The 23,081-nt window shown below is 42.7% G+C and overlaps 1 protein-coding gene and 1 long non-coding RNA gene across 13 annotated transcripts in view; one reads left to right on the plus strand and one right to left on the minus strand.

The window, feature by feature from the left end:
- Window positions 1-23,081, plus strand: part of PIK3CB (phosphatidylinositol-4,5-bisphosphate 3-kinase catalytic subunit beta) — a 224,566-nt gene that overhangs the window by 34,232 nt on the left and 167,253 nt on the right. For 4 of the 7 annotated variants that reach the window (XM_039488093.1, XM_039488091.1, XM_039488099.1 and 1 more), the window contains exon 1: window positions 9,795-9,925. The exons of 1 other annotated variant lie outside the window; for it this stretch is intronic. The gene's annotated coding sequence lies outside the window, so the exon portion shown is untranslated. Of the gene's footprint in view, window positions 1-9,794; window positions 9,926-17,356; window positions 17,420-23,081 lie in introns of those variants that run through there. 2 more of the 7 variants (XM_039488095.1, XM_039488096.1) reach the window with 2 other exon arrangements.
- LOC120371817 lies at window positions 1,834-9,914 on the minus strand. 6 transcript variants are annotated; one of them, XR_005584594.1, is made up of 5 exons: window positions 9,779-9,914; window positions 6,977-7,095; window positions 5,636-5,757; window positions 4,026-4,096; window positions 1,834-2,737 (listed from the first exon to the last, which is right to left on the minus strand). It is a non-coding gene; the product is annotated as an uncharacterized LOC120371817 (long non-coding RNA). The 6 variants fall into 6 exon arrangements; XR_005584597.1 differs by having other exon boundaries at window positions 9,838-9,862; XR_005584593.1 differs by lacking the exon at window positions 9,779-9,914 and adding an exon at window positions 9,645-9,724.

The following is a 23,081-nucleotide window of genomic DNA, read 5'->3' on the forward strand; positions in this document are numbered from 1 at the left end:
CTTGTGGTCCTGATCCCTATTCATATTGGTGTCTCAAAGGAAGTGTGGTAGCCATGGTGTCAATATTCAGAGGCATTGCTAAAACCTCACTGAGCAAGGAGAGGGTGCTGACAATTCTTAAACACACTGAGGGCTGGTCTACACTGGGAGGGCGGGGATTGATCTAAGATGCGCAACTTCAGCTACGTGAATAGCGTAGCTGAAGTCGAAGTATCTTAGATTGATTTACCTCTCGTCCTCACGGCGCGGGATCGATGTCCGCGGCTCCCCCTGTCGACTCTGCTACCGCCGTTCGTGCTGGTGGAGTTCCGGAGTCGACAGGAGCGCTTTTGGGGATCGATATATCGTGTCTCTGAGAAATCGATTGCTACCCGCCGATACGGCAGGTAGTCTAGACGTACCCTTAAACTTTACCTCCTTTGGAGAGGTGATTGAGAAGGCAGAGCTGGTCAATTCCATGTGCAGCTGGACACCCCCAACATTCCATTGGGACGACACTTGTCATGGTCATGAATTATCTTTGTTAATTTGAGGTCAACTGGCATTTATGCTCATGCTGGACCTCCCAACAGATTTTGATTCTGCTGACCATGGGTTGCTGCTTCAGTTGACTAGTGATACTGATGTTCTGTCAGGAACTGCCCTGCAGTTGTTTCTTTCATACCTAGAAAACAGGCATAGTGTTCCCTTCCATCCTTCCTGTATTTCTCTCCCTTTTCCTCCCTCCCTTCTCAATAGTCTTGCCCTTCCTTCCTTTTCCTACTATTCATGTGCTTCTATTACATCATCTCCTTCCCCCCTTGCCCTATTCCCAAATTTATATTTAAAAAAACAACAAAAAAGATTTTTTTAAAAAAACATATGTAGTTTTCACATAGCCACTTATCATGGACTACAGCTCATGTGCTTGATTCCTTTTCCTTCACTCTTCATCTGATTTGTCTATTTAGTTTGTAAGCTCTTAAGGGAAGCTTCAATCTTTTAATGCCATCCCTACCCCTTCATCTGATTGGGGCTACTGGAATGTAAAAATAATATTAATCAGTGATAGGAAATTGTTTGCCTTCACCAAAAGATTTGAATTGGCACCTCTGTCAAATGATTGCTGCCTAGATGGGACAGTATCAGCATGGATATATGCCTCAGTCCAGGATGGCAGCATTCAGGAGGCACCTTCTTTCTGCCTTAGTTCCAGATTAGAAATTAAGATGCTTTAGGCTGTTTTAAAAGCTTCAGGAGCTATTGGTTGATAGTCTGATGTTTCTGGTGGACTGCAGCTGGCATGAGAGGTCAAGGACTCTCAAGTTGCTTGGGCTGATTCCACTGAGAGCTTGAATATGAAGCTGGAGACCTTAAATTGGACTCTTTATTCAGTGGCAAGCCAGCTGAGTGACTGGAGCACCAGAATGACGTACACGTAGCAACCTGAGCTCCTGAGCATTTTGTTACAGGTAAGGCTGGAGTAGTCTGAATTTCCTGTCTCTCTTGCAGATACTGTCAATTCTCAACAACGATGTTGCATTAACTGTAAATTTTTGCAGTTAATTTTGTAAATGTTAAATAACTTGATATAGCAAAGCACTATTGACAACTTCTTGCTGCAGGCTCTGGCTTCGTTAGCCAAGCTGTGTATCCATTTTGTCTGACATCTGCATTTTCAGTCTGATGTCACTCAGCCCATTATTTGCCATTGCCTCCCCCTTCATTGTATTAGCTGTGAGAAACAAAGAGAAGCTTATAATAGGGACACATGGTAGTGCAAGGGTCAGAAGAGACCAGCACATAACAACTGCACAGGATACCTTCCAAATTAACATTTTAGTTTAAAAAAACATCAGAGTTCCATTGGTTGCCAAGTTTCCCTTTTCATGTCTATTAGCATTTTAACTGTACACTCAAACTCATAATGGCCATGGCCACTGCTGATACCATATTGGTTTAAAATTATTATACAGAAGGAAATAATCCAGTATGATCTCTTTTGTTTATAGCCTGTGTTCTGTGTTGAATTTGATGTAATAGCCTCCTACTCATATCCAGCTACTTCTTTATCACATCAATTACAAACTGTTGCAATATTCCATGTGTTGCAATATTTTGACCTCATACACAGAATTCTTCTGTAGGTTTCATGAATATCCTCTCTTCACATACTGAAGTCACTAGGAGCTGTAGTACCTATCACCACTTTTTATTTTAGGAGCCTAAATATGGTTTTTGGCACCTAACTTCAGGCACCCATGTTTGGAAAATGTAGGCCAAGATTGAAAAAACATTTAAACAAATAACAGGAAATAGGTCTGATGACTGTTTAAATTTTTTTGTTATTGTTAACACCTTTTTAACTTGAATCACTAATGATATTCTTTCTCCAAAACAGTAAAGATTCACCATCTTCTATCAGTTAAGGTAGGGAGTAAGAGTTAATGTATATTCTTTGAGATAACAAGTGGATCTTGCAGCAAAACTAGGGAAGAGTAGAGTTGACATTCCTGGCATTTAAGATAATGAACAGAACAATCTTTAATAAAGGAAACAGTTTTCTAAGTTCTTTATGTATCATAGGAAGTAAAGGGAACACGTTCAGTTAAAAATCACTTGCAGAGCACCTTTGAAGGGGAAAACCTTTGTTTCAGGCTCCTTTTTAATTAGTTCACCCCTTGTTTCTAGCAATGCCCTGTTTTTGCACACTGATGTTTTCCTTTAGGTGTTTCCTTTATGTCTCTTGCATTCTGTTCTGCGTGAGAAAGGAAAGAAGCAAATAAAAAGCAGTGCTGGCCAACACAGAACATATTTAACAAGGTGGGACATAAGTGTTTTTTGGACAGAAGGTGGCTAAAACCAAAAGGGGAAGTCATACCAGCCCTACGGGTAAAGTAGCTATTTCAGAGCCTGTAAAGTATACTTATCTGAAACCAATACCCATACCAGTGCCAGCTCTCCTTAATGGATCAACCTGAAGGAACTCAAATCCTAAATTCTCTTTCCACCTACATTACTGTTAAGGATAGGTGAACTCATTTTATCTAACTTTGAACACACTCATACATAAAACTTATCTGTTTTCTGTTCTATGGAGAGTGGGATGAGGTAGGAAGAGGGAAAGAGTAGAGAAAAAATTAATGAAAATCTATGGGTAAAGTAGAATTGAGGGGAAGCAGTGACCGATAGAAACTGAGAGGGGGAGGGAGTGAGGGGTACAGAGGGGAAAAGAGGCAAATTGAAAAAAAATTACAGAATCTATATAATTGCATATACTTTAGGGCACAACTTGTCTCAGCTTAGCTTTTACAGATGGTTTTCCTTTTCTTTTCCATATATCATGTAGGCTCATAATCTTTTCTTTAATACAGCTAAGGAAAAAAGTTTAAAATACAGGGAAAAGGGTTGCTAATTCAAACTAGTTTTGTACATCTCATTTTGACAGATTCCCAAAATCCGAAATTGTATGGAACTGGGTAGTCTCTCACTACTATATTAGGAGTCTGTCACATTACTTTTCATATGCAAGGAGTTCTAAAGCTCCTTACATGTATTACAGTAGATGTCGTCATACTGATAAAGGAGTGACTGTGTGGCAAATTGAGAGTATAATGGCTACTCTAAATTGTACTTTCACAGCTTTGGATAGAACATGTTTTTTCAGGAGAAAAAAATATATTCACCAGGGCTCTGATCTTATCTGGTACTTCTCAAAAGAGTGCCTGTGCATAAACTATCCTGTGAAGATTATTGTTACCACCATATCACAAAAAACAAAGTAAGATAATATCTTGTTTGCCACTCACAATTACATTGTAGTTCTGCTTGGCCCCAATTATTTTCTAAGGATTTCCATCCTACTATGTAGCTGTTGTTTTGGATACTTCTCTCAGTACATTAGGTTGATTTCTGCGCCGCCCCTCCCCCCATCCTTTTTCCTTCCTATCAATGGTCTTGCAGCCTCTATTTTTTGTGTTTTTCTTCTTTTCTTGTAGGTGTTAGGACTAAAGTACTGTAGGGATAGATGCAATCTGCAAACTTACCTTGTGTGTTAGTGCCTTTTCCTGGTAAAGCAGTTCCTTTTCCCTTCTCAGTTCTCTTGGTAAAGCAGTGGCTAAAGTAATGTGAGTACAAAGCATGTATTTTATCACCAATCACCCCAAAAGTATTACATGTTCTCAGTGTCCAAAAATGTGCTCTAGGTGTACATGAACAGACATGATTCAGATACAAAATTCCCAGACAAAACCTTTGTTACACTGTTGTTGTATATAACAATAGCTGGGGATGGGGGAAACATTAATAGAATGTTATTTTCAGAGAGAGACTGAAAATTAAGAAATTGAAAGTTACGGTTACATTTAAAACCTCCCTTTTTTCTCTCTCCCCCAAGTAGTAGAGAATATAAAAATGCAGATTTAAAATACTTCAAACAACTTTAATTCTGTCCCAGACCCTTGCCACTCTGTGCACCATTCGTGATAGATAGGAATTTATGACAAGTATCACAATATCACAGGAAGGTGACCTGTTATAACTCCAAATATCTTCATGTCTTCATCAAAGGCCTAGTGGTTGAGACCTCTTCAATACTCTTATTATTTATTTAAGAATTGACACTGTGTTTGGAGCTGTACAGACACACAATTAAGAGTCTTTACTCCAAAGAGCTTACCATCTAAGATCTCAATCATATATGATCTCCAAGGGGGTGCAACCCCATTGAAGTTGATTCACATGTGTAAAATGGTAACTGCCTACCCAATATTAGTTTTTTTGTAATGTACTTTGAGTTCTGTGGATAACAGATGCTGTTCAACTATAAAATATCATTATTAAAGTCAGAGGATGGCAGAGTGCAGACTCCAGAGTTTATGAATCCCAGCCTCCTTGCTCAGTCCACTAAAGATTCAGCAAAACCAAGCTGGTTTGCACCTTATAAAAACTGCATTGGCACATGCAGAACAACCTAAAATTTGCAAAAGCCAGAATAAATGAGCGTTTTCTAAACAATTTTCACCCAGCCTTTCCAAAAAACAGTCAAAGTACTACAAAGTATCACTAATACCAACTAAGTTTCTAAACCTAGATGTTTGAGATTTAATATTTCAAATAATAATAAAGTAGAACAGTTCTCAAAGAGTCAAATATTGCTAACTTTTCATGCTACCTGTTTCTGCAATCAAATCTCCTTTTGGTAGAGGAACACAAAAATACTCAGATGGATTGGTTTAATTTGAATGAATTAGGGTGATGAGCAAAAGTGCATGTGTTAGCTTGCTACCTGTGACAACTTGACCTATGAAGAGATAAGTATCTGCATGATCAAAACTCTCACCTGATGATGAGTTTATTTTTCATTTAAAATATTAGCAAATGTTACCTTTTTTCTATACAGAAGCATCTATCATATTTCTAGATATTCTTTAAGATCATGATATTCAGAAAGAACTGTTACATTTTATCCATGATATTAAATAGTCCTAAAGGAACTGAAAATAAGCACTCTCAGAAACTATTAATTCAGACAAACAATGAAGAGTAAGGTTGTGCAAAAATCTGACATATGATAGGCAAGCTCTATTATTGACTCCATGTGTAACTTGACATTTTGCCTAAATATTGCATCACCCACTGATCTTCCATGCAATACCTAGGTTAACTGGAGAGAGTTGGGATTGAAGTTCCTCATTCTTCCCAAAATCTTGGAGTGGAGCAAACATTCTGCTACAATTTTGCCAAACCTAACATTATGCATTGTTAGTTCACGAGTATCTGAAAGTGAAATTGAAAATAAAAATACTGATCAATTTCACTTTTGCTTCTATTTAAAGCTGAAAAATTAAAAAAAGTTATTATAATATAAAGTTATTACTACACTAAGGAAGTGTTTTTAATATGCTTACCATGACTATATTCCATTTTAAATATGAAAAAATTAAGGTACTAAAGCTTCATTCTGCTTTTATTGAAGTCAATACGAAAATTTTGGCATTGACCTCAGTGGGAGCAGGAGCCTACTACGCTCACTGTGTGCAAAATTCATTTTGTCTGAGTTATAGGTACACAGGAACAGCATGTGTATTTCATAAGTTACAGGTACACAAAAACAACATTCAAATTTCCTTTTCTTTGATTGTCTTTAAAAGACAGTTTGCCTATTTATAAGTCCTTTCAGTGGCATTTATTGGTTTCCGCATAACTTTCTGTACCAGTTCCATTACAAGATTCTTAAAATGAGGATTTATCATGGATCAGCTGCTGCAGGGAAAGGAGCTACCGTAATAAAACCTTCCCTGCTATTTTCCAACAGCCATTTCAAAGTACGCTTCTTTTAAAAACCTTTCCCAGCTATGTGTCAACACTGAAGATGACCTCTTTCAATCTTTTAAAATATGGCCCTAATTTGTAAGAATCCTCACTGCAAAGATGCAAGAATGGGAGGCTGGCACCCTTTAAATAATATATTATGTAACTTGCAGTTTTCCAGAGATGCCTGAGGGAGGATACTAACTTAAGATGAGTTGTACAGTAGTAGCAATAACAGAATTTATTTATAATGTGATGTTTTGCTACAATGAATAAGTAATGGATGCAGTCTCACTACATCAAAAAAACTGTCAGCACAAAAAACAGTAGTACAATCAAGGCTGCTCTTAAGTAGAACCACCCATAGTAGTTGTTCTATTTTTGGTCTCGGGGGAGACTTGCCACCAGTATGTAATCAGGACTATAGGATCCTGTGTTTCTATGGGCCTCTGCCATCTCTGCTGTCCACAGGCCCTTGCTGCTTCTAGGTTCACTTTTGAATAACCAAGATTTGGGGGTGAGGGAAGGCAGGGCCACTGCAAGTCAGAGGGCATCTGAGTACAGTTCCTCTTGTGGAAGAGATCTTGGGTCAACTCTGTAAGTTACTTCACTAAGGACCCTACAAAACCTAGGGCCAACTTCACACATAGTATGATAAAAATAAGGAATAGTAAGATCTTTTTACCCTCTTGTTTCTGCTCAGGAAACAATTACAGTGTTGTGGCCAGGTCAGGTGTCAGAGAATGGCTGTAAGACTATTACTCAACATTGGACTTGGCACTTATCCAGCCATTTCCAGGAACACTTTAAAATGAAAACAAACTCATTAGTTTTCCATTATACAGCAAGTAAGCAGCAGAACTCAAGTCCCAGTCCATTCTTTTATGGGTGCATTGCCTTGTGCACCTGGGTACTCATGCCCCTTCCCTAATGCTGGGGTTTGCTGACAGGCATGGCAGGCTGAAGGAGGCTGAGCACATTATGGATCATCAACAGGTCTGAGTACCTGAAGGAGGCTGCCAGACAACTCTCCAATACCAAATTCTACATGCCACTTTCCTCAGATCCCACTGAGGAATATACCAAGAAACTGCACCATCCACTCCAGACACTCCCTACACTAACACAGGAACAAATCAACACACGCTCAGGGCCCTGACCGGGGTTATTCTATCTACTACCCAAAATCCACAAACCTGGAAATCCTGGACGCCCCATCATCTCTGGAATTGGCACTCTCACTGAAGGACTATCCGGATATGTGGACTCCCTACTCAGACCCTATGCCACCAGCACTCCCAGCTATCTCCATGACACCACTGATTTCCTGAGAAAACTACAATGCATTGGTGATCTCCCAGAAAGCACCATCCTAGCCACCATGGATATGGAGGCTCTCTACAAAAGTATCCCACACACAGATGGATTACAAGCTGTCAGGAAGAGTATCCCTGATGATAACACAGCACAAGTTGTTGCTGAGCTCTTTATCTTCACACACAATTATTTCAAATTTGGTGACAATATATACCTGCAGACCAGTGGCACCGCCATGGTAACCCGCATGGCCCCACAGTATGCCAACATTTTTATGGCTGACCTGGAACAATGCTTTCTTAGCTCTCGTCCACTCACACCCCTTCTCTACCTACGCTGCATTGATGACAGCTTTATCATCTGGACCCATGGGAAGGAGACTCTGGAAGAATTCCACCATGATTTCAACAGCTTCCACCCCACTATCAACCTCAGCCTGGACCAATCTACACGGGAGGTCCACTTCCTAGATACCACAGTACAAATAAGTGATGGTCACGTTACCACCACCCTATACCGAAAACCCACCGACCGCTATGTCTACCTTCATGCCTCCTGCTTCCACCTCGGACACACCACACGATCTATCATCTACAGCCAAGCGCTGAGGTACAACCGTATCTGCTCCAACCCCTTAGACAGAGACCAACACCTACAAAATCTTCACCAAGCATTCTCAAAACTACGATACCCGCACGCGGAAATAAGGAAACAAATCAACAGAGCCAGACATGTACCCAGAAGCCTCCTGCTACAAGACAAGCCCAAGAAAGAAACCAACAGAACTCCACTGGCCATCACCTACAGTCCTCAGCTTAAACCTCTCCAACGCATCATCAGTGATCTACAACCCATCCTGGACAATGATTCCTCGCTTTCACAGACCTTAGGTGGCAGGCCAGTCCTCGCCCACAGACAACTTGTCAACCTTAAGCATATTCTCACCAGCAACCACACACCAAACCATAACAGCTCTTACCCAGGAACCAATCCATGCAACAAACCTCGATGCCAACTTTGCCCACATATCTACACCAGCGATACCATCACAGGGCCTAACCAGATCTGCCACACCATCACCAGTTCATTCACCTGCACATCCACCAATGTTATATACGCCATCATGTGCCAGCAATGCCCCTCTGCTATGTACATCGGCCAAACTGGACAGTCCCTATGTAAAAGGATAAATGGAAAGAAGTCAGATATTAGGAAGGCAATATACAAAAACCTGTAGGTGAATATTTCAACCTTCCTGGACACACAATAGCAGATGTAAAGGTAGCCAGCCTACAGCAAAAAAACCTTCAGAACCAGACTTCAATGAGAAACTGCTGAGCTTCAGTTCATTTGCAAATTTGACACCATCAGCTCAGGATTAAACAAAGACTGTGAATGGCTTGCCAACTACAAAAGCAGTTTCTCCTCCCTTGGTGTTCACACCTCAACTGCTAGAAGAGGGCCTCATCCTCCCTGATGGAACTAACCTCGTTATCTCCAAACTGAGTCTGGCCTGCATATTTATACCTGCCTCTGGAAATTTACATTACATGCGTCTGATGAAGTGGGTATTCACCCAGGAAAGCTCATGCTCCAATACATCTGTTAGTCTTTAAGGTGCAATAGGGCTCTTTGCTGCTTCTACAGAACCAGACTAACACGGCTACCCCTCTTTGTTGCTTTTTGCTGATCATTGCCATCTCCCCATATTTTCTATCCACGCAGGTGCCCCCATACAGGGTATCAGCCGTAATGGAGCCGTCCCGATTCTGACAGACAAGCGCAGCAGGTGCTGTAATAGCATCTCGCCCCTCCCTGCCCTCTGTAGCCCTGGGGCTCGGGTCCCTGCCTGGGCTCCTTCGCCCAGCCCGTTCCCAGCACCCTCTGCACGGCCCCTCCGTTCGGCCTCACACGCCCGTCCACGGTGCAAGCCACCCTGCCTGGGCTCCTCCCGAGCCGCGTCCCTTCCCCCACTTTGCGTTGCACTTCGGGGGCAATCCCCGCTCCCAGCCTGAGCCGCCCTCCGCACCTCTAACCTGCGCCCTCAGCACGAGCCAGCGGGAAGCCAACCCAGGCTGCTGTTGAAAGCCGCAATCGGATTGGCTGGGCTGGTGGGGGCGGGGCGGAGTTAGGGGGAAGCTATTGCCTAGGTAACCGCCCTCCTTGTCACCTCAGCTCTAGGCGTCCGCGCGCGCGTATCCCGAGGCCTCGCGGTTCCATGTGAGTTACCGGTAACGGGCCATTCAGTTGCTGCCGCGCTGGCTGGGAGGCGGCGGCTTAGGGGCAGCAGCTGCTGCCGCCGCCTCTGCCTGGGCAGGTGAGTGACTGCGTGAGGCGGGCGGGAACTGCGTGTGAGTGCAACGTCTCCGCTTCCCCCCGGGACCGCGCTTGGGCTGCGGCTGGGGATGCCCGCCCGGAGGGAAGCTGCCGCCGCGGCGCGGCGTGTGGCCGGTTCCTACCCGAGCTGGGGCGGTTTGAACGAGAAAAGTGTCTCGCTGCGGCACAAACAGGGGAGAGTGGGGCGAGCCCCCCACCCCCCTCCGGGGGAGAGATCACAAGTGACTCTGCCCAATGAAGCCTCCTTTCTCTCTTCCCTCCCCCCGTTTGGCAGATCTAGGGCTGGTTTTCAATCCCTTCTCCGGCTGGTGCTCAGATCCCTTCTGCAGAGCGGTGGCTGCTCCCTTCCCTGTTTGCCCGGTGGTGGCAGCGAGTGCACAGGGGACGGGCAGAGGAAAAGGGTATTTTTCAGCTTCTTCAAAGAAAATTGCAACACTGGAGTTGCTCAACAAAAACGATAGTCAGTTCTCTGCCCTCTTCCTGGCACTGGTGAAGTTTAGTCACATGTTGGTCTTTATCAGTTGGGCTGAGAGGAGATGGTGCATAGGACTAAACCTTCAGATGGCTTTGATTAGGTGGGAGTAGTTGGATCTGTGAGAGAGGGGGAAGATAAGATTACTTAAAAGTTAACATGATCTGAAAGGTCTTTTGTAGTGTGTCGATCTGTTTAAAACCGCAAGAGTATCATTTACTTTTAAAGTTCAAAAATGAGTCTCTGTTCTTTGTTGTAAAAACACAGAAAATGTAAAAACATAGAAGATGGTTGAGTATCCTTTGGGACTGCACGGGAAACAAACAAGTGGCATTTAAAGCATCCCAAACTCTCTTAAGATTACTGAGGATACTACTATGGCCTGGTCTACACACACAACTATTGAGGGGGGGAGGGATAGCTCAGTGGATTGAGCATTGGCCTGCTAAACCCAGGGTTGTGAGTTCAATCCTTGAGGGGGCCCACTTAAGGATCTGGGGCAAAAATCAGTACTTGGTCCTGCTAGTGAAGGCAAGGGGCTGGACTTGATGACCTTTCAAGGTCCCTTCCAATTCTACAAGATTGGTATATCTCCAATTATTACATTTTATAACTTCAGGAACCTTCAAGAAAAAGAGTGCTTGTTGGGACCATTTGAGTGACCCGCCCTCCACAGCACAAGATGTTCTAAGCCAAATTTATAAGTAATTGTGCAGTCTCCAACTACTGCAGTTCTTTCTGTTTTATGGCCTTTTGCAAGCATAGGGGTCTTTATTTCATGCCCAGAGAATCTTTTTTCCAATCAAGAATCTCTTAACTTATTATGGCTTCCCTCCGGGCAGGCATAGTTTTAGAAAGTTGGTAGGTAGTAGTTTCTGTGGCATTTAGATGCTTGGACTGTCTCCAGCTTGACAGAAAAGTTGAAGGGAGAAAACAGAGTTCATGCAGGTGAAAAAACTCTGAGGGAAGGGATCCTGACCTGAAGATTTTGGTCAGTAATGCTGTTGGAAGCATATGGTGAGAAACTTTGCTATGAATCTAATATTATTTAAGCTAGGTAGTGAAAAGCATTTTTATCTTTATTTTCTTGCAGCTATTTCTGACTTTTATGCCTCATTGGTTGTACTCACTTAAAGTCTGTTTCTTTGTAGTTAATAAACTTGTTTTTATCTAATCCAATATGTTTAAGTTAAAATGTCTGGGTAACTTTAAGGTAACAAGCTAGTATATGGTATTCCTTTAAAGGAATAAGAGACTTAATACATTTAACTGTCCAGGAGAGGTCTGGGCAGTACATATCATACATTTCTGGGAGGACTGGGAGTCACCCTGCATAAGTAACCAAGGCTGGCAAAAGCCAGAATGTAACCCAAATGTTGCTGGCATGTTGCAGTTACACAGACACACTCGGGATGTAGCTTGCATGCTGGAAGGTTGTTTGTGAGCTGCTCAGGAGGAAGCTACTTCAGCAAGGCATTGTAAGGCACCCCAGGTTGCAGGGCAAGGGTGATACAGCATCCCACTGGTCTGGACTGCACCCCGGCTATCACATACAGTACTTGCTGTCTGTTGTATCTGGAGGGGAGCCTATTCTCAGAAAAGTTGCTTGGCATGCTGTGCCTTTATGGCACGTTGACACCAGGCATTCCTCTTGACCAGGGGTTCTCAAACTGGGGGTTGGGACTGCCCAGGGGGTCGTGAGGTCATTGCATAGAGAGGGTCGCAAGATGTCATCCTCCATCCCAAACCCTGCTTTACCTCCAGCATTTATAATGGTGTTATAAATTAAAAACACTTCTAATATATATTTAAGGGGGGACTCACACTCAGAGACTTGCTGTATGAAAGGGGTCACCAGTACAGAAGTTTGAGAACCACTGCTCTTGACTAACCCTGCATTCCAGACCTTTGGATCTATTTTCAAGTTGGGATCATGTTTCGTTGCAAGGATGGAGGAGACTGAACAACCTAAAAAATCCCTTAAATGGGGAGGTACACGTCCTTGGTGCCAGGATTAATGTTATCTAGCTCTAACTCACCTGAGCACTTAGGGTATGGTTCTAGGGTTGCTCCAGTACCAAAGAAGCTGGCTTCATTGCCAAAGTTAATAAGTGCTGGGAAGCCTTTGTCAGGGACTTTGGTGTTGTCTTTTCAGCTGACCAGTGTTGTTTCCCTTAGAACAGGGGTTGGCAACCTCTGGCACGTGGCTCACCACGGTAAGTACCCTGGCGGGCTGGGCCAGTTTGTTTACCTGCTGTGTCGCCAGGTTCGGCCGATTACGGCTCCCACTGGCCACGGTTCACCATCCCAGGCCAATGGGGGCGGTGGGAAACTGCAGCCAGCACGTCCCTCGCCCGTGCTGCTTTCTGCCGCCCCCATTGGCCTGGGATGGCGAACCGTAGCCAGTGGGAGCCGCGATCGGCCGAACCTGCCGACACGGCAGGTAAACAAACTGGCCTGGCCCACCAGGGTACTTACCGTGGTGAGCCACGTGCCAGAGGTTGCCGACCCCTGCTTTAGAATAATGGACTCTCTGAGTCCCTGGCTAACTGAGCTTTTGTTGGTGCTGAGCTCCCCTTACCTCCAGGGTTTCACTAGGGCCCAGTGTTTAGGGAAACTTTGCATACCATGCCATCCTTACTTCTCTGCTGCTGCCTTCAGAGCTGGGCTCCCATCCAGCAGCCGCCACTCCAGCTGCCCAGCTCTGAAGGCAGTGCCACCGCCATCAGCAGCGTAGAAGGGCAGCAGTACCACAACCCCACTTACACATGATAACCTTGTGAGCCCCTCTCTCTCCCCCAAACTTCTTTTTGGGTCAAGACCTACAATTACAACACTGTGAAATTTCAGATTTAAATAGCTGAAATAATGAAATCTACAATTTTTAAAATCCTATGACCGTGAAATTGACCAAAATGGACCCTAAACTTGGTATGACCCTGGTCAAGTTGAAGAAGAAAGGCAGGTTACTTACCAATAAATGTAGTTCTTTAAGAATTTTACCTCTGCATATTCTTTCTGGAGTGCTACTCTCATAGGATTGTGGAGTTTAGCAGGATGATCTAAGGTGGGTGGGGACCATGTGGCCTTTTGTAACCTTGACTCCAAAATTTTGTGTGGCACTTGGGACCTCATAAAAGCCAAGGTACCTTTTTTAGAAGGATTCTAAAGCTCAGTGGTGCTGAATAGTGCTTCTTACAAGTATGGCTATATAGAACACTCTTGAACTAAAATGACTCTTAAGTAAGTCTTATCTGTTCTACTTGTTTTTACCTAAGATATGTCAAGTCCTGTCTTCCTGTTTGCTGTGGGATGACTTTTGGGGACCTTTTTCACCTCATAATTGAAGAGGCGGAAGTGTATGAATTCTTTAAAAACAGAGTTTCCCTCCCCAAGTATTTGGAATGGCGAACTGCGGCCACTGGGAGCTGCAGGTGGCTGTGCAAATCTAAACAAACTAGAGATTATCCTGATGGGCTGCAGGTTGCCCACCATTGGTGTAGACTGACTAACTTACTGTGGACTAACTGTGTAGACTGACTAACTGTGGACTCACTGTTTGTGTAGACAAGCTTACAAGCTAGGTGATATTGTATGTTAGCATTCAATTGTTCAGCTACAAAACTTGAGTTTACATCATAGTTGGAAATGAATGTGAGTTTAGTGGTTGAGTTGCAGTCACTAGTGATGCAACTAATGTGTTCATGACAAAATTTAACACCAGCAGTGGATTTGTGCATTTCAGAAACAATTTTGTTGCTTTTTATAGGGGGTGTGTTTGAGGAGAATGATGGTGTTCTTTTGTATGACTTTAACTCAAGTAAGAAAGTCACTAGTTCAGTAAACAGTGATGTAATTTGTAAGTAAAAGGTACAGGTTATATTTATTAATAAAGGGATGACAGTGTTTGTGGTAGCAGAGCATACCTGATAACAAATGTTTCTTGCATTTGTTTAAATGTATATTTGCAAAAAGTCTCTTTGTGAGTATATTCCAATGCAAAGAACAATTTTCCTGTTGTATGAGAAGACTAAACATTACAGCACGATTTTAATTGGTATTGCATCTTTCATTTAAACCATGTTCTAAAATGCTGTGTACAGCTAAATAAATTACAGGCGAAAAACAGGTCAGTTAAGAGGGAAAGTTATCATCAGCAAAGACTGGAAATGAAATACAGAGTTAATGAGGCAGAAAGATACAGAAAAGTTTTGTTTTCTTCCCCTACAGTTTTGACTGAACATTTTCTCCCCTGTGCTGTTTGGCTGTTCTCCCCCCCCCCCCCACCCGTCTTTTCATCTCAGCCTCACTGCACACACCCTCAAACCCACCTATCCCCCCCCCTCCTGTAGCTTATCCCTTTTCATCTAACCCCCCCGCCCCAAAAAAAAAACCACACCAAACACAGTGTGGAACTTGCATGATGTTTGCCGTTATTACATTGTTTACTCTGGTTGTGTATTCTGCCACTTTCCCCTACCGTTTGTTTGTTCTGTCTGTTTAGACAGTATGCCCTTGGGGGCAGGAACCACAATGCCTAGCATGGTGGAGCCCAATTCTTGCTTGCTCCCTAGGCAGTACCATAATAAACCAGGGCCGCCCAGAGGATTTCGGGGGCCTGGGGTCTTCAGCGGCGGGGGGCCCTTCTGTTCTGGGACCCGCCGCTGAAGTGCCCCGGAGACCCGCGGTGGGGGGCCCCCCGCAGCCGAATTACCGCCGAAGACCAGGCTGCACGTCGGCGGCGGGTCCCGCTTCGGCGGTAATTCGCCTGCGGGGGGTCCTTCCGCCCCAGAGCGGAAGGACGCCCCGCGGGTGAAGACCGGGAGCGGAAGAAGCTCCTGGGCCCGGCCCGCAAGAGTTTTCCGGGCCCCCTGGAGCGAGTGAAGGACCCCACTCCAGGGGCCCCGAAAAACTCTCGTGGGGGCCCCTGTGGGGCCCGGGGCCTGGGGCAAATTGCCCCTCTTGCCCCCCCTCTGGGCGGCCCTGTAATAAATTTGATTAATAATAGTTCTGTATTACAGACTCTAAAGAGGAGCAGATGAGGAGGCTTTTGTGAGGGTCAGGGAGGAAACTAGTATCAGATGGGGAGGGAGCAGAGACAGATGAGGTCCATGAAGTAGTCTGTAGCTAATCCCTAGAGGACTTTAAAGAACAATGAGGGCAATTTGGAACTAAATCCTGAAATGAATGGGATTCAGTGGAATTGCTGGAAGATCGGAATGATATTATATGTCTGAGTGAAGCTTCAATCAGCAGCTTGCTGCTCGTGTAGTATACTGCACAGGATGGGTGAGCTGGGCCAGGGGTTAGTCATAGGCTACATCTACACAGCAAAAAAAAAAAAAAGACCTGCAGCAGCAAGTCTCAGAGTCTGAGTCAACTGCTTGGGCTTGCACTGAGGGGCTAAAAATAGCAGTGTAGATGCTGGCCTTAGGTTGGAGACCAGTTCTGAAACCTAGTGGGGAAGTGGGGAGGATATCAGAGTCTGTTAACCCAGGTTCTGAGAGTTGCTGCCAGGGTGTGTGGTTGTTGTTGGTTTTACATTGTTGGTGGTTTTTTGTCATTATTTGTTTACTGTGTAGATGTATCAATAAAGAAGGAAGTAAATATAACAAGATGGGGATTTCAGCAGAGGTGGAGTCAAACCAATGGCACACAGGGAAATGTTGGAGAGGTGGTTTTAGAGGCAAAGTTGTTTGAATCACTTCTGTCTTTGAGGAACTACAGGTTTATTTAGTAAAATAATGCAACAGTGAATAGAGAAGCTTTGTTATGGAAGCCGAAACTTTAAGAAAACGTTCAGTAAATTTGTGTGCCTCAACTATTGGATGCTTGAGGCATCTTGTTTCTGATTTTCAGATAAGCTGAGGACCCACAGCTCAAGTTGATTAAAGTGTAAAATTGGCTGTGTAGGTTTTGAAAGGTGTTTTTTTTTCCAATTGGTAACCATTGGAATAAAGTGGTAATTCAGGCAAATGGTAGGGATAACACATTCAACAAGAAAAAGGGGTAGATAGTTTGGCTCCAGTGTTGGAACATAATCAAGGGTTCCAAAGATTTAGACTTTGGAAAGACTGCAGTCTGAAAAAGTAGATATGCAAGAATCTCTGGCTGTTTCCTATGTATATAGAGTTGATCTAGGAGTATGAAGTAGTCAGTTTCAAAGAGTTTCAACAAACAGTACTAAAAAGAGATGAGGCTTATTTGTGGAGGTTTGAAATGTCTTTGCTGCAGTCTTATTGGACTTTACTTTGTGGGATTAAGTAAATAACTTGAAGGAAGTGGTGTGTGCGCGTGTGTGGGGGGCGGGGAAGATAAGTAATGTGAGAGGATGAAGTATGATTCTCTTGGGCTGTGATCATCTGGAGTTCTGCACTGGTAGTACAATACATTACAAAAATAATTTTTTTATAGTAATGACTGAGGATGTGGACTGGAGTGAAAGGAGTAAAGAGAAGAGGGTTTTTTTTTTTATTTGCATGTGAAGAAATCTGTTTGCATGATTACGACTCTAAACTGTTTATAGTGGGGTGGTTAGTGTTCATTGTGTTCACATAAAGTAGTAAGAGTCACATAAAGTAGTAAATTCCATGAATTCCTAACCCTTTGAGTTAGGGAGAGGAATGGTCTGTGAGTTTTGAGATTTTCAACTGGCAGCTGAAGCATAAATCTTTTGCCTAACGCACAAACAAGCAAAAAGTTTTACCCGTCAACATTAGTTATTAAAATAGGAAAAATTTGATTTATCAACCTGTTGAGAGTTGGTCAGAAAGCTTCTTTGAATTCATTGCATAAAAGAATTAACCTCTTGTCTACTTTTTGATGATCTCCTGCTTTTTAATAAAACTTCTGAAAATACTCCCTTATTAAAACAACTATAATCTGTGTATTCCTACCCAACTGTTTTTATCCTAATAATAATCCTTTGCATTCCTATAGTTCCCACAATTCATGGATCATAAAATACTTCAGATACTCAATGATTAAGCTTTGCCCTGGGAGGTAAGTGGTCATTCCCATTTTATAGATTGATTTATGTAATGTCAACTAACTGTTACGATTCTCAGTCCAATGGGTTCAACAGAAGCAAAGCTGCCTCCCTGGCACTATTGAAGCATTAATGTTTTTTTTTTTTTATTTAAATAATTTTTATGTTGGCCATAGTGGAGATTGCATAAAAACACATGATTATACTAAGTAGGTGATAGACACAATAATGAAAATGCGTTAGTTTAGATCTGGTTTCAGCAAAGCACTTAAGCATGTGAGTAGTCCCATTGACCTCAAGAAAAGCACAAGCTTAAGTTCTTTGCTGAATTGGGGCTTTAATGCTTAAATTAAGGAAGAAAATGCTTTTAAATTTAACTCTTAACCAAATTTTTGATCGGATTAAATATATCTGGATGGTCAAGTCATGAAACTGTATCAGATCATATCTTTTCATAGTTAATTATTTATGTAATGGTCTTTGTTTTTCTGTTGTCCATTAACTTTGTAATTGCCATAGTAAATTACATGTTATTTATTTATATCGTACCCATGAGTCAAAGTGCTGGGGAAGGATAACAGTAGGATATAATATTAAAAGAAAAAAAGTCAACAGTAAAAACTAATAAATCAGCCAGTGGTTCTTAGTAAGAATAAGCTGTTGGGTTTACACAAACAGGAAGAGAAATCAAATAATTCAAAGTTATATTAAGCAGAAAATAGTGAGACTTTTGTACTTGTCCTAAGAAATCCTAAGAAAAAAGCGAAAAAGGTGCAGGCTAGAGAAGATAGAAGAGAAAAAACAAAATATTTGTTAATTAATGGAACAAACAGGAAAGTAAATGAAGGATTAATTCAGCTGCTAAAGTTAAATGTTGCAATGAGAACTTTAAAGCAAGTATCACTGTACCTGCTTTACAGCAGTAATTACCCATTTGCCTGATTTACTGTCCGATTCTACAAAGGATTAAGGAAGAGTCCCATTGGTTACAAATTTCTGCACAATTGTATTGGCCCGGCCACACACATTCCTTTGCAGAGTTGGCGCCTTACTATGTACCTGACTTATGGCTTGGTCCTTAGGTTTGCTGAGTATCTGGACTTCTCACTGGCTTCAACAAAAGTTTCAGGTGCTCTTCATCTGTTGGAGTCAGTTCTATAAAATATGGACTCCCAGGGCTTTTCCCACAGCAAATTGGGATTCTTGATCGCTTCATATTCTATCTTCTTCCATTTCCTCAAAATAATATTGTTTATGATATGATGCAAGTCTTCATCTCTTCTCATTTTATAACAACAGATTTATATTCAGGGCCGGCTCTAGACCCCAGCGCGCCAAGTGCGCGCGTGGGGCGGCATTTTACCTGCAGGGTGGCAGGCGGGTCCGGCGGACCTTCCGCAGTCATGCCTGCGGGAGGTCCAACGGAGCTGCGGGACGACCGGACCTCCCGCAGGCATGACTGCGGCGGGTGCGCTGGTCCCGCGGCTCGTATGGACCTCCCGCAGGCATGACTGCGGAAGCTCCACCGTAGGCGCGGGACCAGCGGCACGTCTGTGGGAGGTCCCACAGCGCGCCACCCTGCTTGGGGCGGCGGAATTCGTAGAGCCGCCCCTGTTTATATTTAAGATGCTTAGCAAGATTTTCCAAGCCCTTTTAGATGAATTGACACTCACCTCTACTTCTAGGGTTTCAAAATTAATTTTATTGGGTGGGAAAGTTTGATAAAACACTGAGTTGGGACTCAGAATATCTGGATTCAGTTTTCAGCTGTGCCACAGATCTCTTGTATGATCCTGGGAAAGTAATTTCATTTCTCTGTGCCTTAGTTTACCATCTGTAATTATGGGGATAATAGTACTTTTAGTCTACTTATATCTTAAGATAGTCCAGGAGCTTTGTCTTATATGTATGTATAATGCCTAGCACAACAGGGTCTGAATTAGGACCACAAGGTGCTACTATAATACAAATAATAATATATTACATTATTTAACTATGAAAACTTTCAGTTGCAGCAGCTGATATATCAGACATGAATAGCTGGTAATTATTTATATGTACTACAGTATTAGATTAGGAATATTGTTTCTCATCCTCATTTGAAATGAACTATAAATTCTCAATTTAATGCATTTTTATATGACACTTTTAAAAACACATCTGGTAAAATATGTAATAGCTGGAATGTTTTTGCTTTGACTGGGAGCTTTTACTGAGGAGATGTCCTTTTAGGGAATGAAAATCTACTCTTTTATGAAGCACTACAAAATTAGCCATAAAAAGGAAGAGAGAAAATCCTTTACCATTGCATTTAAAATGTGTGGATTTTTTAATATTAGTGTATTAAATGGGATGTCTTTTTAGTGTAAATAGTTAATTGGGAATACAAATATAAATGATTAACCCTTTCTATTTAGAACTATTTTCCATGAGTTTATTTTCCTGTTTTACATAATGGTTAGGTAAATTTTGTGAGAAGTTAGGGACATTCCTGTCTTAGTCTCTCCACTAGAACTGGTAGTATCAAATATTTTAACATGTACGCTTTCTCAAGTGACATGATTTTTTTTTTTGGTCACATAAAGCAAATTAAAATTGAAGCAGATGTGTCCTAGCTTTATTTCTACTTTGATTGGAGTGAACATTGGTTGTGATCAGTCATAAGATTGAAAGAGGTCTTTATTTCCATGTTCCTTTGGTTTCCCACCATCTACTTGATCATTTGAAATACCAGTTTTAGTGTTTAAAACTGCTCTTTGGGGACTGAAATGCTTCGGGGGATGGAATGGAACATGGTCTCTCAAATCTCTAGATGACCAGTTCAAATCAACCCCAACCTGGTAATGACCAAAAGTCAAGGCCACTTATTAACTGTGAAAATGAAAAATAGGTGCTGGTCTCAAATCAGTTTGTAGTAGGTATGTATCTAATATCATATTATTATTATTATTTATTATAAAATTCACACCTTTTTGTCAGGTCAGCGGAGTGGTCAAAGATTGAACAGCAAGGAGATGGAACTACCTGTGGAGGGCCAAGTCAGAACTGAGGTTCACTGGTCAAGAAACTTAGTGGTCTTATGCTTATTTGTTTTAACAAAGCAGAGCTCAGATTTTCTGGGTAAACTGCTGCAAATTGACTTTAAAACAATCTAGTGTCTCTAAATGAAGAAAGGACAGAAAACCTATTTCTTTTTTTCCTTTGCAGATCATCTTTTAAAACACAGATTTTGGTTGCAACTTTTCAGAGCACAGCAAACTAATAGTATTCTGTATTCATATGGCTTTTTAGACTTCCTGGAAAGATTAGCAGTGTGTGGGTATTTAGACTCTTATTTAGGAAGGAATCTTCAGACCAGGCTGCATTTATGGAACACTTTCTATCCAAATTACTGGATTTCAGTAAAGGGCTCTAATTAGTGGTGAGAAGTTACTAGATTACTTTTGGGATGCACAAGAAAAAAGAAAAATAATTGGAGATACACCTATCTCCTAGAACTGGAAGAGACCTTGAAAGGAAATTGAGTCCAGCCCAATGCCTTCACTAGTAGGACCAAGTACTGATTTTTGCCCCAGATCCCTAAGTGGCCCCTTCAAGGATTGAACTCTCAACCCTGGGTTTAGCAGGCCAATGCTCAAACCACTGAGCTATCCTTCCCCGCACTGTGCTAAAGGAAATAATAGTGGCACTATTATTGTTTCATTTCTGGTATGTTGAACTCAGACTAGGTTCTGGCAGCTGTCAGAAATAAAACATACCATATATACTTGTTCATAAGCTGAATTTTTTTTAGTAAAAAGGGGAAGCACCAGAGACGGGGATTGGCTTATGAACGGGTATAGAGAGGGAGAGGTGGGACATAGCCCCCGCCCCCCAACAGAGGGAGCAATTAGAGGCAGCACAGCCAGCAGAGCCAGAAGGGAAGAGGCGGAGCCAGAGTCTCTCCGCTTCTGGCCACACTGCTCTCTCCCCAGCCTCCAAAGCAGCTGCAGCTCCTGGGCTGGCAGGCTGCAGCAGAGCCGCTTGGCCCCGCCCCCCAGAGCAGGCTGTCGCCGCCCGGCCCACCATAGCATGCTGAGGCCGTGATGCCCAGCCCAGCCTGCTGGAACATGCTGCGGCCATGCCGCCCTGATGGGCCTGCCAGAGCAGGCTGCGGCCGCGCTGCCCAGCCTGCTGGCACAGCTCCAGCCAGGCCAGAGACATCCTCCCCTAGTCCTCCAAGATAAGGTAGGAAGGGATGGGATAGGGAGAGCATGGGGGTCCCGGGCTAGGGGTGGGGTCATGTGGGGGTGGTCACAGGGGTTACTCCTCTGACCCCCAGCTTCTTCCCCCTCAAAAAATTTCCCCACCAGTTGCTGTCCCGGCCCATCAGGGTAAGCTGCTGGCATGCCAGGACACTTTTGTTTACTTAGGTTTACCTCCGTGCCGGCGGACACTCAAGGTAAACAAATCATCTCAGCCCACCAGCAGCTTATCCTTATGGCCCGGGAGCCAAAGTTTGCTGACCCTTGAATTATAGAGTTGGCTTATGAACGGGTCATAAAAAAATTCCATTTTTACTTATCCATCTTGGGGGGTTTGGCTTATAAATGAACCAACTTATGATCGAGTATATACGAGTTAAGTTTTGATGGGAGCAGAATTTATATTTGATGTTGGCCCTGTGACTTGCTGGTTAACCGTTAGTGAAATAAGTGAAGTTCTGTGTTCCAGTTTAACAAATATGCAAAATTGCTTTATACTTGCTTAGTGGTGTTGAGTGTTAATGTTTGACATGTACAGTTTGTCATGAAAGGCCATATAATGCAAGACTATTATTGAAGAATTATTGCAGAAGTGCACTCTATTGATCTCATGCCTGTTATGTTGTATAATTTCGGGAGGTCATTTTGAGATTTTCTGTGTCTTTGAGTAGGTTTAAAAGCAAATATATAAAGAACAATTGGATGATTAGGGCCTTGTTGGTTTTTTGCTTTTGTTGAGCTATTCTGTTTCTCCTTTCCATGTTTGTAATTATTTTTATTATTATTTTTCAAAGGGAAACTCATTCAAATTTTTAGTTTCCTAATATTGGGATTTAGTGAAAAAATACGGTGTCTTTTTAGGTTGATGGTGGAAATGATTTGTCTATAATTTTAACTCCTGAGAAGGCTAAATATGCAATAGATTTCCAATCATATTCAGTTAACTGGTGCTCCTTTTGTTTAGCTGACTGTCACAGAATGTTGATAGCTTTGGGAAAGAGACTTGATATTGCTTTGTGTGTATGAGAAATGGTGGACAGTGTATAGGTCATCTGTGGAGGAGTCTGAGAAGCATCCCTCTTCAGAGCCTGACCCAGACCATGAGAGAGAGCAGAAAGTTCCTCCACAAGAAGTGCCCTTTTAGCTGCCATGGCTCTGAAGCTGGTTTTGGGTGAGAAATGTAGATACTTTTTCTCACCTGTGACCTCCCCAAAGCATTCAAAACCATCTGAGATTGATTAGCTACACTCTTCATCCCACAAAAAGGTGATTAAAAAAAGTTCTCTGTTGCCAAGTAGAGGTCTGGTCATAAGCATCAGTACTCACCGACACTGTATGAGGCAGTGCTGTGGACTCTGGTAGGACCATTGAAACCAGTGCCTTCTCCTTTACCAGGGAGATCTTTGACCGTGCCATCTTAAGATCTTGCACT

This window comes from Mauremys reevesii, linkage group 9, assembly GCF_016161935.1.
Source record: "Mauremys reevesii isolate NIE-2019 linkage group 9, ASM1616193v1, whole genome shotgun sequence".
NCBI classification, from domain to species: Eukaryota; Metazoa; Chordata; order Testudines; family Geoemydidae; genus Mauremys; species Mauremys reevesii.